Here is a 14,597-nt window from a genome sequence, read left to right as displayed (position 1 = left end):
TTTCACAATATTAATATATTTCAAGAAATATGACAGAGATTAATCAAGATTATTTATTTACTTTTATACATCAATGATATTCAATCTGAGTTAGTACTAAAATTATAACTAAGCTAAGAAACAAGATTATTTTCTCTTATATTAATTCTTCTTACACACATCAGTGATCAGTTATTGAAAATAAATTATCATCTTTCTTAAATTATTATTATATCTTCTGAATTCACTTCTTTCACTTCTTTTATTTCTATTGAAGATTTATAAACTCTTCAAAAATCACTGTGAATCACAAAGTCTATATTATTTATAATTTAATACAGAATACTCTCTTTCAATTATAATGAATAATCACTTCATTCTTCACATCTGATTTCAGGTCATGAAATTTATGAAAAACTCAACACAAATATTGAGATGAACTATGAAATAATTATTAACAGATTATATTGTAGATTACTGAAGAGTCATCTCTTTGCTGCAATCACTGTAACTTCATTCAGAAATATCTATCATGAACTGATCATAGCTCTGAAGAAATTTCCTGACATCTGAAGTCATCAGAATACAGACAATAAAAGAAAAATAATCAGAAAATTACTACTGAGCTGATAAGTTACTCTATCAGATAATGATTTTTGATAATGCTAACTTTCTAATTTGAAGAAAATCATATAAAAATGATCCTGTATCAGTACTCAGATTTCACAACTCTCATCTGATAACTTTCATAAATAATTACTTTGTATGTGTATATCTCTGAATCTTTCTCTTTGATCAATTGAAAACTCTGAATTTCAAACACTTCTTCAAATACTTAATTCAAATCTTTATATTCTACATCAATTCTGTCTTCAGTTCAATCTTGAGACACACTACAAAGTTAATATACAATATCTAGAATCAGAGTTGAAGAATCATTGAAGAGTGTCTCTCACAGTGAATGCATGAACTAGTACAAACAATCTTACATTTATGAGAGTTACATGTTATTACATTGATGAGAACTGAACTTATTAAGAGACATTAATTGAATTTGAATCATTGATCAGTAGTCATACTGAGAATTATATAACAGAGATATTAATGACTGTGATTAAAAATGACTATTGAGATATTAGTTTCAGTCTTCTTACAATTATAACTGATAATGCTGCAAATAACTACACTATGATGAAGAGCTTGAAGCAAAAATTGACTTTGCATTTCTGAAATGATAAACAAGGTCATATTCTCTGCATTGCTCATGTGGTTCAACTTGTGATATAAACACTGATAAAGAATCTTAATATCAAGATAAAGAATAATGAGATGACTGATTCTTGAGATAAGAATGAGATGAAAGTGATTACTCAAGTATCTTTTACATTCACTTTGTAAAAGATAATGTTTTTTGATAACACTTTTTAATATTGCTTTTTGATAATGCTTTTTGATAATGCTACTGTTAATTTTGAATAGATTAACTAATAATTTAAATATCATAGATTTGAAACATTATTAATATGATTTGTATCTCTTCTAAATAATAACAATGATTTCATGTTATTCAATAAATAAACAAATCAGTCACATCACTGAATATGATACAGAATATTAGAACACAGTGAAGTTCAATATATGAGATAACTGTTTAGACTCTTCAATTGCATCAGATGATTGATTATTGAGTACAACACTCTGATTGAGAAAAGATTCAGATATTAAAACTTTCTGATATGAAGTGAACTCAGTTGAAATATGTGATTAGTTTACTGTTTCAGTTTTATAAGATAACAAAGACAGTCTTAATCACTTATACATCAATGCTGCAGTCAGCCTGGTGAGTGTATAACAGTTTATTTACTCATCTTGAGAAGCAGTTAAATCACTCAAAAAGAAATTCAGTCTGAGATAATGCTATAGTGCAGGCTATTGTTGCTGCAAGGAATAAACTGGTATATTACTACAGCAAAACAGAATAATCTTTTATAGAGTACTATGCTGTAGCAGCTCTACTAGATCTCTCTCATTGAGTTAATATCTACACTTCTCAAGATTGAACAGAGGAGAAATGAGACTCATATGTTAAATTAGTCTGAGACTACTACAATGTCAAATATCAGAGATTTGAATGAGCAGATATTTGAGATATGAAGACAGTGAAATACAATTCTCTAGTAAGTAACAATCTTTGATAATACTTCATATCACATAGAACTATAATACTAACTTTGAAACAGAACTTGTATACATTGATTGCAACTGAAAATCAGGCAAAACTATATACTTGTAAAACTGAATTTGATCACTATCTTCAAGATAATCTGATGAATTTACATGTCAAATCAATTCTAGAGTTATGAAAAATTGTTGAGAGTACATATTCAACTGTTACACTGATAACATATGATATTCTGATAATTTCATTAACAGAGGTGAGAATGAAGTGAAAGTTCAACTCAAGTCAAGATATTTATTACTATTACTGAGAACAATTATAAGAAGAAATAATCAAGAAACTCATGATTGTAAAACATGAAATTATCAGACAGTTTAATACCTCTGATCACAGTATATCAGAGAAGTGTAGTTTTCATGAGAAAGTGAAGAATAAACTTATACAAGAATGTATTTAGTTATTTCATGAGCATTATCAATAATTGTTACCAAATTCTGATTATATAAGCAATTACTGAATGAACTGAATGAAACTGATTTTAATCTTCAGTTCTAGTCTTATTCTGATTTTGAAAGAATGATCATCTTTCACAGTTTATTCTGAAAAATTACTCTCATTTCACTGTTCTTGAATTAAATCTGGTCATTTTTCACACTATTTCTCTCAGAAATGGTTCATTTTCAGATTTTTTTAAGGCTTGGTCCTGGTGAGACTCATGTCAAGAAATGTATAAGATCAGACCAAATGAGACTAAATGTGAAATTCATGGTCCCGCCGGCCAGTCTAGTATTTCTTACTCAACATCTCTGACATATAACAGAGTGATCTCTACTAGCTGTCTTATAGCTTATAATCTCTTTCTCAGCATTTTTCAAATACTTAAGCAGTTCTCATGAATTCTCTGATAATAAATAATCTTTTGATTTAATGAGATATTGAAGCTTGCTGTAATATGTTCACTTGTTCAATATTTTCTTCATAAGATATTCAGTATCATTCTTAATCTTGATATCATTCAGCTGAGGCAGCTTCACCCTGAAACATTGCTTATAGAGCATTAAATAGAAAATGTGAAAAACAGAATGAATTGATTTCAATTCTGTAAGTAATTTCAACTCATATATCTGCTGTCACGCTCCCGGCCGCGCCAAGGCTTCATTGCGGTTCCTCACGGCTCATCACTTTCATGCGGGTGATTCTATTCATCCCGCAGGCTGTCTGAACCGGTTTCCAACCGCTCTATGACATCATTCAGATAATATTATAGAAAGATCTGATTGATGAATATGAGAACCTCACTTCTATACAAGGTCAGCAGATTACTTTTCCTTGACAGTGAGGCACTGCTGAGGTATCACTTCAGCTATTCTTACTCATGAAATGAGAGAAGATATTCATCTATTATCTATATAGAATAGCTAGATGCTGGCTTCTCATGAAAGAAGTCAGCAATTCATTTTCCTTCTACTGAAATATATACAAGAGTTACTGCATGTCTCATACAATCTTCTTAGTATACTAAGTATCATATCTGTGATATTCTTGCAATAACTCTGTAGTCTATGAGCTCACTATTCAAGTAAGATAGTCAAGCTCACTCATACAGCTTTTCAAACAACTACTCTTACATGATGCTGCTAACTAGTCACTGCTTCAGTTTTATCATATTACAATTTAAATTACTTAATCTGATTATAAGTTTGAATCAGTTGAGCTCTAATAGACTGATATGATCTCATGCACTCACACTGAGACTGATCTGACCTCACTCTCTGAGAGAAACACTACATCATTTTCTAGAGTGTGTACACCTCTATCTCAGCAGAAATCTGAGATTTCTGAAATCACTGCATATTTTGACATGAGCTCTTCAACTACTGTGTCATTATCACAGCCTCTACACACCTACATCTATCATGAAGATAGAGAGATTAAGATCAGAGATTCACTGAGATATAAGAAAAACATCTTATCTGAATTTCACAGCTTTATCTGTATTCTTGAACAGAAATTCTGCCTTAACCTGAGTCAGTATAATACTCATAAGATATGAGTAATATACACTGTCAACCTTCTTGAAGGCATCTCTGTGACTACTTGAGTCATCAAGAAGAGAGAGCTTGAGCATATTAATACTGTCATAACTTGAGAAGAATTCAAGAACTTTCTACTGAATCAAATTGAAGATTACTGTAATCACAGCTTCACAGCAGCACAGCAGTTCAACTCATTATATTAATAAGATAATGAGAATTCTTTCAATTTCAATACAAGATTTGAAGAATATTGAGAGAAATTGACTGATGATTTGAATCAATTAAAAACACAGCTTTATCTTGCAAAGCTGACTCACAAGATGTGAACAATAATATTATAATATCAGAGTTTATCAATTAATTGCACTGAGCTTGTCAACCTGACTTCTCAGATCTATTTGAATAATCAATTCTCTGAGAAAAAGGCTAACAAGATCTCTTCTAAGTAATTAATAATAAGATCTAAACAGTGCTGTGATAGCTTCAGTATAGAGAAAGTAAAGAAGAATTTCAAGTATTCTGATTCTTCACTCACTGTGAAGAAATGTTAAAAAAGATTTGATAAAGATCTCTGTTTTAACTGTGAAGCTGATGAATACTATATCAGTGATTATAAGAAGCTGAAGAAGAAAAGAAACTGAGAAGATATCTTTTCAAAGTTAACTTCTCTTCTGACAAATGTATCTGTAGAAGATAATGAAGAGAAAGAAATAAAGAATTGATAATTCTTATGTCTTTAAGTTTATATTACAATCATAATACATACTCTGAATGAGAAGATATCAGTGAGATGTCTACTTAACTCTGAGATGAATATTAACTTCATATTCTATTTCTTTTCTTTGATAAAGGATTGAAAGAAGATAGATCTGTCAGATTATATGAAATTTACTGATGAAATGAAATATCACTGTTTTAGCATAATTCAAGCAAAGTATGTAATCACAGACTTAGAAGAAATCTTTCAGAAGAGCAGTCTGCTTCTTCATACAGTTAATATTATAGATAAGAACATCATTCTAGATCTTCTGTAATTGAGAGAAAACAATTCTCTCATTAACTGAGTCACTCAGATGTGACAGTACTGTCTCACTGATAAAGAGACAGTGATAGAGAAACCTGAAGACTTTCATTGAAAGAATCTTGGGAAAAAGATTGAGTCAATATACTGTATAGTAGATGATTGAGACTTGAGAATAGATGAAGAAGTCATCATTCTCACTATAAGATTAGCAGCAGTATCTGTTATTGAAGATGAATATACATAACATCTCTTTACAGATTTTAAGAATGTCTTTTCAGAAAGAGAAGCAGTGAAGTTTTCTGACATCAAGATATGATATAAGATTTATCTTGAAGACAGTGTAACAGCACTGTATGAGTCTCTTTACAACTTGTCTATAAAGAAATTGAATGTTCTGCACAAATATCTTGAAGAAGTGCAATCAAAGAACTGAATATATTTATCAAAGAGTTCAGCAGAGACATTCATACTCTTTATACCTAAAAAGAATAATAGACTACATCTATGCATAGACTACAGAGATCTTAATAAGATAATGATTAAGAATCACTATTCATTACTATTGATTGATGAGATGATTGATTGATTATCTGAAGCAAAGATGTTCTCAAAGATTGATATACAGAATGCCTATCATAGAATCAGGGTTAATAAAGATGACATTTGAAAAACAGCTTTTTGTACTAAGTACAGCAATTTTAAATATCTTGTTTTATCTTTTGATCTTTGTAATGCTTCAGTCATCTTTCAGATCTATATAAATGAGATGCTGTGAGCCCTTGTTGATGTCTTCTGCATAGTATACTTGAATGACATTCTAATCTTCTTGAAATCAGAGAAAGAACATGATACTCATGTTCAAGAAGTATTGAGTCACTTGAGACAGTATCAACTCTATGCAAACACTGAAAAATGCTCATTCTACATGCAGAAGATTGATTTCTTAGATTATATTATTGAGATGAATGACATTTCAATGAATAAGAGCTGAGTCTTCATCATTGAGAACTGACTGATGCTGCGGACATATCATAAGATGCAGATATTTCTAGAATTTGCAAATTTCTACAGACAATTCATCTATACATATTCACAGATTACTGCTCTTCTTACAGATCTATTAAAGAGAAGTGTGAAAGACAGAAAAACAGAACTGTTTATTCTCACTCAAGACACTGCACAGATGTTTGCAGAATTGAAACAAGCTTTTACAGATATCACAATACTGAATCACTTTAATCCTGACTTACTCAGTCAGTGTGAGACTGATGTATTCAGAAATGAGATCTATGAAATCTTTTCAAAGTTGACACTGAAGATCTTTCAATGTTGAAAGAATCAGAGAATAATCATTTCTGAGAAAACAGATAATGAATTATCTATGAGAGAAGACTTTTTCACAGAGTTTATAAGACACTGTGAATAAAGATCAGTGATCTTCTTCTTCAAGAAGTTATTACTCATATAGAGAAGATATAATACTCATGATCAGAAGATGTTAGCAATTGTTGAATTCTTTAAGATCTGGCAATATTATCTTCAGAGTAGTAAGTACTCAGTGTAAGTTTTCACTAATTGTATAAATCTACATTACTTCTTGATAATAAAGAGCTTGACAGAATGTCAAGTCAGATGAGTGAAGCTGCTTTCAGAGTATGATTTCTATATTTAATGCTATTCAGATTGACTTAACTCTGCTGACATGCTGTCTAGACAGCTTGATTATAATATCATTGATACAGAGAAGAATTCTATAAAAGAACCTCTGTCATCACTGTAGAAGAAGCTGACTACAGAGAGTTAAGATTCTCTGAAGCTTAGAAACAGTACTGAAGAGACAGCTGTGTAACTCAGTATAGAAGATGAAAGAAAACCTGAATCTCTGCAGAGAACTGACACTGAAGATCATGAGCTTCTTATATCATATCTTACAATTATTGAATTGATAAAGAATGAAACAGTCTACAATCTTTCAATCTGACTACTTTTAAAATTCATTAATAAGTTACAGAAGAGAAATGCCTCTACTGCAGCTTAAATTCAGAAGTTGAAGAAGAAAGAGTTCAGTTTAAACTTAAAAGAGACAGACTCTGAGCAGAGCAGTGCTGCTAAGAAATCAAGTCACTGATAACTAGAAGAATATGAACTTCTACTACTGAATGATTTAGTCTTTATCTCTTATAGTAGAGTGATGTATCAGAAGTTATTAAGAATTCATTATAATGATTCTCATATGAGACACTTCAGATTAGAGAAGACTGAGAAGCTTCTAAAATATAAATACACTTAAGACAAGCTTCAGACAGATGTTAAAGAGTATATTGAGACTTATAATATCTATCAAAGAATAAAGATTCTACAGTCTAGACTGACCGTGTGACCGTGTCTGAGACCAGGATCAGAATTTTTGATAGTCTCATTGTCAATTTGACAGATCTCATTACACGGTTCTAACATTAGATAGTAGTTTCATACTGTCTCAGTGGAACTTACTGTCTACTCTTATCACATTTTTCAAATGAGATCATGATTTTCACTTCTCAATTTAAATTATTTTTATTGCTTTAAATGACTTTAAATCTCATTTGAGTGTTATCAAAAAGTGTTACTTTTTAAAAAATTAAAAATAGTCTAAAAAAAACCTTAAAATGTCTAAAAATAGTAACTTTATGCTAAGAATGGGACTAAATGAGATCAAATGGAACCACTTTCTTATTTTTTTCAAGTCATGGTTTCATTTTGAGATCTGATATATAGTCACTTTGCATGTTTATTTAATGATTAGTCTCAGCGGGATTCACGCCAAGAAATGTATAAGATCAGATCAAATGAAATCAAATGTGAAATTCATGATTCTGGCGGCCAGTCTAAGTATAAGTAATACAGTGAGTTAAAATCACTGTCTATTTTAAAGAACTCATGACAGAATCTATCAATGAATTTCATAGTTAATCTGCTGAAGTCAACAAGAGTCAAAGAATATAACTCAATTTTAATTATTGTTAACTGCTTCATGAAGATAATCAGATATATCTTTATTTATAAAAAGATTAAAGCCTCTGAATTGACTGATCTATTTTTAGATATTATCATTTATAATCACAGTGCTCTGAAATTGTTAATAACAGATTGAGAATTTCTCTTCATCACTAAATACTGATCAGTCTTTTACTATCATCTTATAATAAGATATCTTCTCAGTATTATATTTTATCTGCAGACAGATGATCAGACTGAATATCAGAATCAGATACTAGAATAGCATCTTTAAGTATTCTATTTATATTATCAGAATGATTAATCTAAACATCTTCTAATTGCTGAATTTGTATATAACAATGTAAAGAATATAATCTTAAAGATATCTTCTTTCTATGCTTATTATGAATATAATTCTTTGTTATTCAGTGACATTGTGAACAATATTTCAAAGAGAGAGATAGACAGTCAGAATATCAGACAGATACAGAGAATAAAGTATCTCTCAGTATCAGAAGTAAAAGCAAGATTGAAACTTTTGAATCAAATTCATGAGAAGGTGGTGATAGACTGACCGTGTGACCGTGTCTGGGACCAGGACCAGAATTTTTGATAGTCTCATTGTCAATTCAACAGATCTCATTACACAGTTCTAACATTAGATAGTAGTCTCATACTGTCCCAGTGGGACTTACTGTCTACTCTTGTCACATTTTTCAAATGGGACCATGATTTCCACTTCTCAATTTAAATTATTTTTATTGCTTTAAATGACTTTAAATCTCATTTGAGCATTATCAAAAAGCGTTACTTTTTAAAAAATTAAAAATAGTCTAAAAAAAACCTTAAAATGTCTAAAAATAGTAACTTTATGCCAAGAATTGGACTAAATGAGACCAAATGGGACCACTTTCTCATTTTTTTCAAGTCATGGTTTCATTTTGAGATCTGATATATAGTCACTTTGCATGTTTATTTAATGATTAGTCCCAGTGGGATTCACGCCAAGAAATGTATGGAACCAGACCAAATGGGACCAAACGTGAAATTCATGGTCCCAGCGGCCAGTCTAGGTGGTGAAAAACGTCTATTATATTCAGAAACAGTAGATAAAATACTATAATTGAAAACATCTTTTAATAAAGTTCTTAATAGAAGATTAAGTGCTACTTTCAGTAAAGAATATCAAGATAATGAGACTGTATAAGAAGCTCAGTGAGTGATGACTAGAATCTTTCTCAGTAATAAGAGTGATAAGTAAGTAGATATATAAGTTAAAATTACTTACAGAATTGAAATCAATTCATTCTGTTTTTCATATTTTCTATTTAAAGCTTTATAAGTAATATCTTAGAGTAGAGCTGTCTCAGCTGAATAATATCAAGATTGAGAGTGATACTGAATATCTTATGAAGAAAATATTGAATAAGTGAATATATTACAGTAAGCTTCAATATCTTGTTAAATGAGAAGATTATTCATTATCAGAGAATTCATGAGAACTGCTTAAGTATTTAAAAAATACTGAGAAAGAGATTGTAAGCTATGAGATGACTAGTAGAGATTACTCTGTTACATATCAGAGACATTAAATAAGAAATACTGCTTAAAACTTCTTATTTTTTCTCAAAGAGTTTTTTTAGAGATAATCTCACAGTAATGAGCTGATGTCTTATAGACTCTGTAACACTCTTCTTCTATCTTCTCTCAAAGAGTTTTTTAAAAGTTTAATGAGACTATACAAGTGTAAAATTTCTGAAGCAGTTAGAGAAAAGAAATATTAAGAATTAATAAAAAGATTAATATTATTGATCTGCAGATCACTGCTATTTTAATAGAGCTACAGCTCACTGAAAAAGTAAAAAGAAGGATCAGAGCTTACTCATTAATAACTACACTCTTATCAAACTCATTCTTCACTGTTGAAGTCTTCAGCACTGATATCTTTGTCTACTGAGAAGTTAGTGCTGTAGTGTCACAGAAGAGTATAAGAAATGTATAAAAATATCAACTTATCAACTTACAAAGCATCTCAGTCATCTGCTTTAATTGAAGTGAGATTCTCTTCAATCAGTGATTGATCTCTGTAGCACTTTCAATGACAGTACTGACTGATCTCTTCTTGAGATTAGTCATTCTGAGATGTTTTTTCATCTCAGAGATTCATGCTTTTATCTTCTTTTATAGATGAGTAAGAGAGACCTCTTCAGCCTTGATAGAATCTGTCAATACTTGAAGCTCTGAGACTCTTACTCTGTACTGCTTGAACATCTGAGCTTCTTGTCAGAGCTGATACAATGCCTTCTTGTAGAGTAGATAATACTTACAGAGAGATAGAAGTCATTGTTACAGATATAATAGAAATAACAGAAGTGAAAGAAGAAATAAGTGCATAGAATCTCTCTCTTCTTCAGCTGCTTAATACAGTGCAGACAAGTAGTGATGTCAGTCAGAGACTGTATCAAAGCCTTCTCACAGAAAGAAGATGAAGAAACTGCAGAACTCTGCAGACTCAACTCAGCAGTATTCTGAGCAGAACTCAGATATGCTGTGAAAGAGAAACTATGAATTGAGCTTCTCAGAGTCACTGTCTCTGAAATCAAGCTCTCTCTGAGTTCCTCTCTGAATGATCACACAGGGTCATATGTCACTGTATTGACTGGAAGAGAGGGCGGCATTGCAACAGTGACAGGAAGAGCAGAGAACAGACTAAACATAGATGAACTGATCAGCAGAAGAGATGACATCTCACTGCAAGGCACAGTGACTATCATCACAGCTGCAAAAGAAGCAGGAGAAGAAGAAGATATAGCAATGAGAGCAGTGCTTCCGCGGCTTATTGACACTATCATCTTCATCTTCAATCTGGCTTTCTTGACAGTCATGAAGGCCATCACTGCATCATGAAGATGTTTACTCACTAGAAAACATCAGAATAAGCTCTTTATTATTCTTCAAGAATGATACTCTTATACACTCACTGTTATAATTGAGAAGAAGAGAAGAAAAATGTTTCATAAGAGAAGAGAATCTTTTTGAAAAAATTATGTTACTACTGTTAGCTTTGTCTCTAAAATATATCACTTTTACAGAGAATTTTATATATAGAATGAAATATATTGAAAGATCTGTAAGTCACTTATTAATTACATTTTTCACATTTCAAATCAATATATAAGAAACTCACTTATCATGTGTTTGATTTGAATGAAGATGAAAAAAGAAAAATTTACACAGTCAGTAGAAAAACTCATCTATTTCTTTGTATCATATGCAGCACATGTGCTGTCAATTGATTGATAACTGTTGCTATATAACAAAGATAATTTCTAATCTGATAATCTTAAGAGTATAGAGACTATACTCTTAAAAGAGAGAGTATTATCACACTCTCAGCTGTGTCAAGACTCTGTTGCAGTTTCACATGACTTATCACTTTCATATAAGTGATTCTATTCATCTCACAGACTATCTGAACTGGTTTTCAACCACTCTATAATATTATTCAGATAATATCATAGAAAGATCTGATTGATGAATATAAGAATCTCACTTCTATACAAGGTTAGCAGATTACTTTTTCTTAGTAGTAAGACACTGCTGAGGTATCACTTCAGCTATTCTCACTCATGAAATGAGAGAAGATATCTGCTTATTATCTATATAGAATAGCTAGATGCTGGCTCTTTATAAAAGAAGTCAGCAATTCATTTTCCTTCTACTGAAATATATATAAGAGTTACTGTGTGTCTCATATAATCTTCTTAGTATACTAAGTATCATATCTGTGATATTCTCATAATAACTCTGTAGTCTATGAGCTCACTATTTAAGCAAGATAGTCAAGCTCACTCATACAGCTTCTCAAACAACTACTCTTATATGACACCGCTGACTAGTCACTGCTTCGGTTCCGTCACGTTACATCTGCTTACTTATTACTCTTGTTACTGAGAAAGATTCTAGTTACTACTCACTGAGCTTCTTACACAGTCTCATTATCTTGATATTCTTTACTAAAAGTAGTATTTAATTCTCTATCAAGAACTTCATCAGAAGATGTTTTCAATTATAGTATTTTATCTACTGCTTCTGAACATGATAAATGCTTTTCACTATCTTCTTATAAATTTTATTCAAAAGTTTCAATCTTACTTTTACTTTTAATACTGAGAAATACTCTGTTCTCTGTATCTGTCTGATATTCTGACTGTCTATCTCTCTCTTCAGAACATTGTCTATGATGTCACTGAATAATAAAGAATTATATTCATAATAAGTATAGAAAGAAGATATCTTTAAGATTGCATTCTTTGTATTATTATATATAAATTCAGCAGTTAGAAGATGTTTGAGCTAATCATTCTGATAATATGAATAGAATACTTAAAGATACTGTTCTAGTGTCTGATTCTGATATTCAGTCTAGTTATCAGTCTGTAGATGAAATACAGTACTGAGAAGATATCTTATTATAAGATGATAGTAAAAAGCTGATCAGTATTTGCTGATGAAGAGAAATTCTTAATCTGTTATTAACAATTTCAGAGCACTGTAATTACAAATGATAATATCTAAAAATAGATCAGTTAATTCAGAGGCTTTAATCTTTTTATAAGTAGAGATATATCTGATTATCTTTATAAAGCAGTCAACAATGACTAAAATTGAGTTATATTCTTTAACTCTTGTTAACTTTAGCAGATTAACTATGAAATTCATCAATAGATTCTGTTATAAGTTCTTTAAAACAGACAGTGATATTAACTCACTGTATTACTTATACTATGAGATCTTTATTCTTTGATAGATATTATAAGTCTTAATATACTCTTTGACATCTGTCTGAAGCTTGTCTTAAGTGTATTTATATTTTGAAAGCTTCTCAGTCTTCTCTAACTCAAAGTGCTCTGCATGAGAATTATTATAATGAATTCTTAATAACTTCTGACACACTGTTCTACTATAAGAGATGAAGACTGAATCATTCAGTAGTAGAAGTTCATATTCTTCTAGTTATCAGTGACTTGATTTCTTAGCAGCACTGTCTCACTCAGAATCTGTCTCTTTTAAGTTCAAACTGAATTCTTTCTTCTTTAACTTCTGAATTTAAGCTGTAGTAGAGATATCTCTCTTCTGTAACTTATCAATGAATTTCAATAGTAGTCAGATTAAAAGATTGTAGACTGTTTCATTCTTTATCAATTCAATGATTGTAAGATATAATATAAGAAGCTTATAATCTTCAGTATCAGTTCTCTGCAGAGATCTGAGTTTTCTTTCATCTTCTATACTGAGTCATGCAGCTGTCTCTTCAGCACTGTTTCTGAGCTTCAGAGAATCTCAATTCTCTGCAGTCAGCTTCTTCTGTAGTGATGACAGAGATTCTTTTGTAGAATTCTTCTTTACATCAATAATATTATAATCAGACTGTCTAGATAGTATGTCAGTGAGATTAAGCTGATCTGAACAGTATTGAATATAGAAATCATACTCTGAAAGCAGCTCTGCTCATCTGACTTGATATTCTGTCAAGCTCTTTATTGTTAAGAAGTAACACAGATTTACATGATCAGTGAGAACTTACACTGAGTACTTACTACTCTGAAGATAATGTTATCAGATCTTAAAGAATTCAATAATTATTAATATCTTCTGATCATGAGTATTATACCTTCTCTGTATAAGCAATAACTTCTTGAAGAAGAAGATCACTGATTTGTATTTATAATGTCTTATAGACTCTGTGAAAAAGTCTTCTTTCACAGACAATTCATTATGTGTTTTCTCAGAGATGATTATTCTCTATTTCTTTCAATATTGAAAGGCCTCTGATGTCAACTGTGAAACAATTTCACAGATCTCATTCTCAGATGCATCAGTCTCACACTGACTGAATAAGTTGAGATTAAAGTGATTCAGTATTGTGATATCTGTGAAAGCTTGTTTCAATTCTGCAAACATCTGTGCAGTATCTTGAGTGAGAATAAACAGTTCTATTTTCTTGTCTTTCACACTTCTCTTTAACAGATCTGTAAGAGAAACAGTAATCTGTGAATATGTATAGATGAATCATCTGTAGAAATTTACAAATTCTAGAAACACCTGCATCTTGTGATATGTTCATAGCATTGATCAGTTCTCAATGACAGAGACTCAGCTCCTGTTCATTGAAATGTCATTCATCTCAATAATATAATCTAAGAAATCAATCTCCTGCATGTAGAATGAGCATTTTTCAGTGTTTGTATAGAGTTGATACTGTCTCAAGTGACTCAACACTTCTTGAACATGAATATCATGTTCTTTCTCTGATTTTGAGAAGATTAGAATGTTGTTCAGATATACTATGCAGAAGATATTGACAAGACCTTGCAGCATCTTATTTATATAGATCTGA

Source organism: Blastomyces dermatitidis, assembly GCF_000003525.1.
Source record: "Blastomyces dermatitidis ER-3 genomic scaffold supercont1.11, whole genome shotgun sequence".
In the NCBI taxonomy this organism is placed as follows: Eukaryota; Fungi; Ascomycota; class Eurotiomycetes; order Onygenales; family Ajellomycetaceae; genus Blastomyces; species Blastomyces dermatitidis.
Note: the sequence above shows the minus strand (reverse complement) of the source record.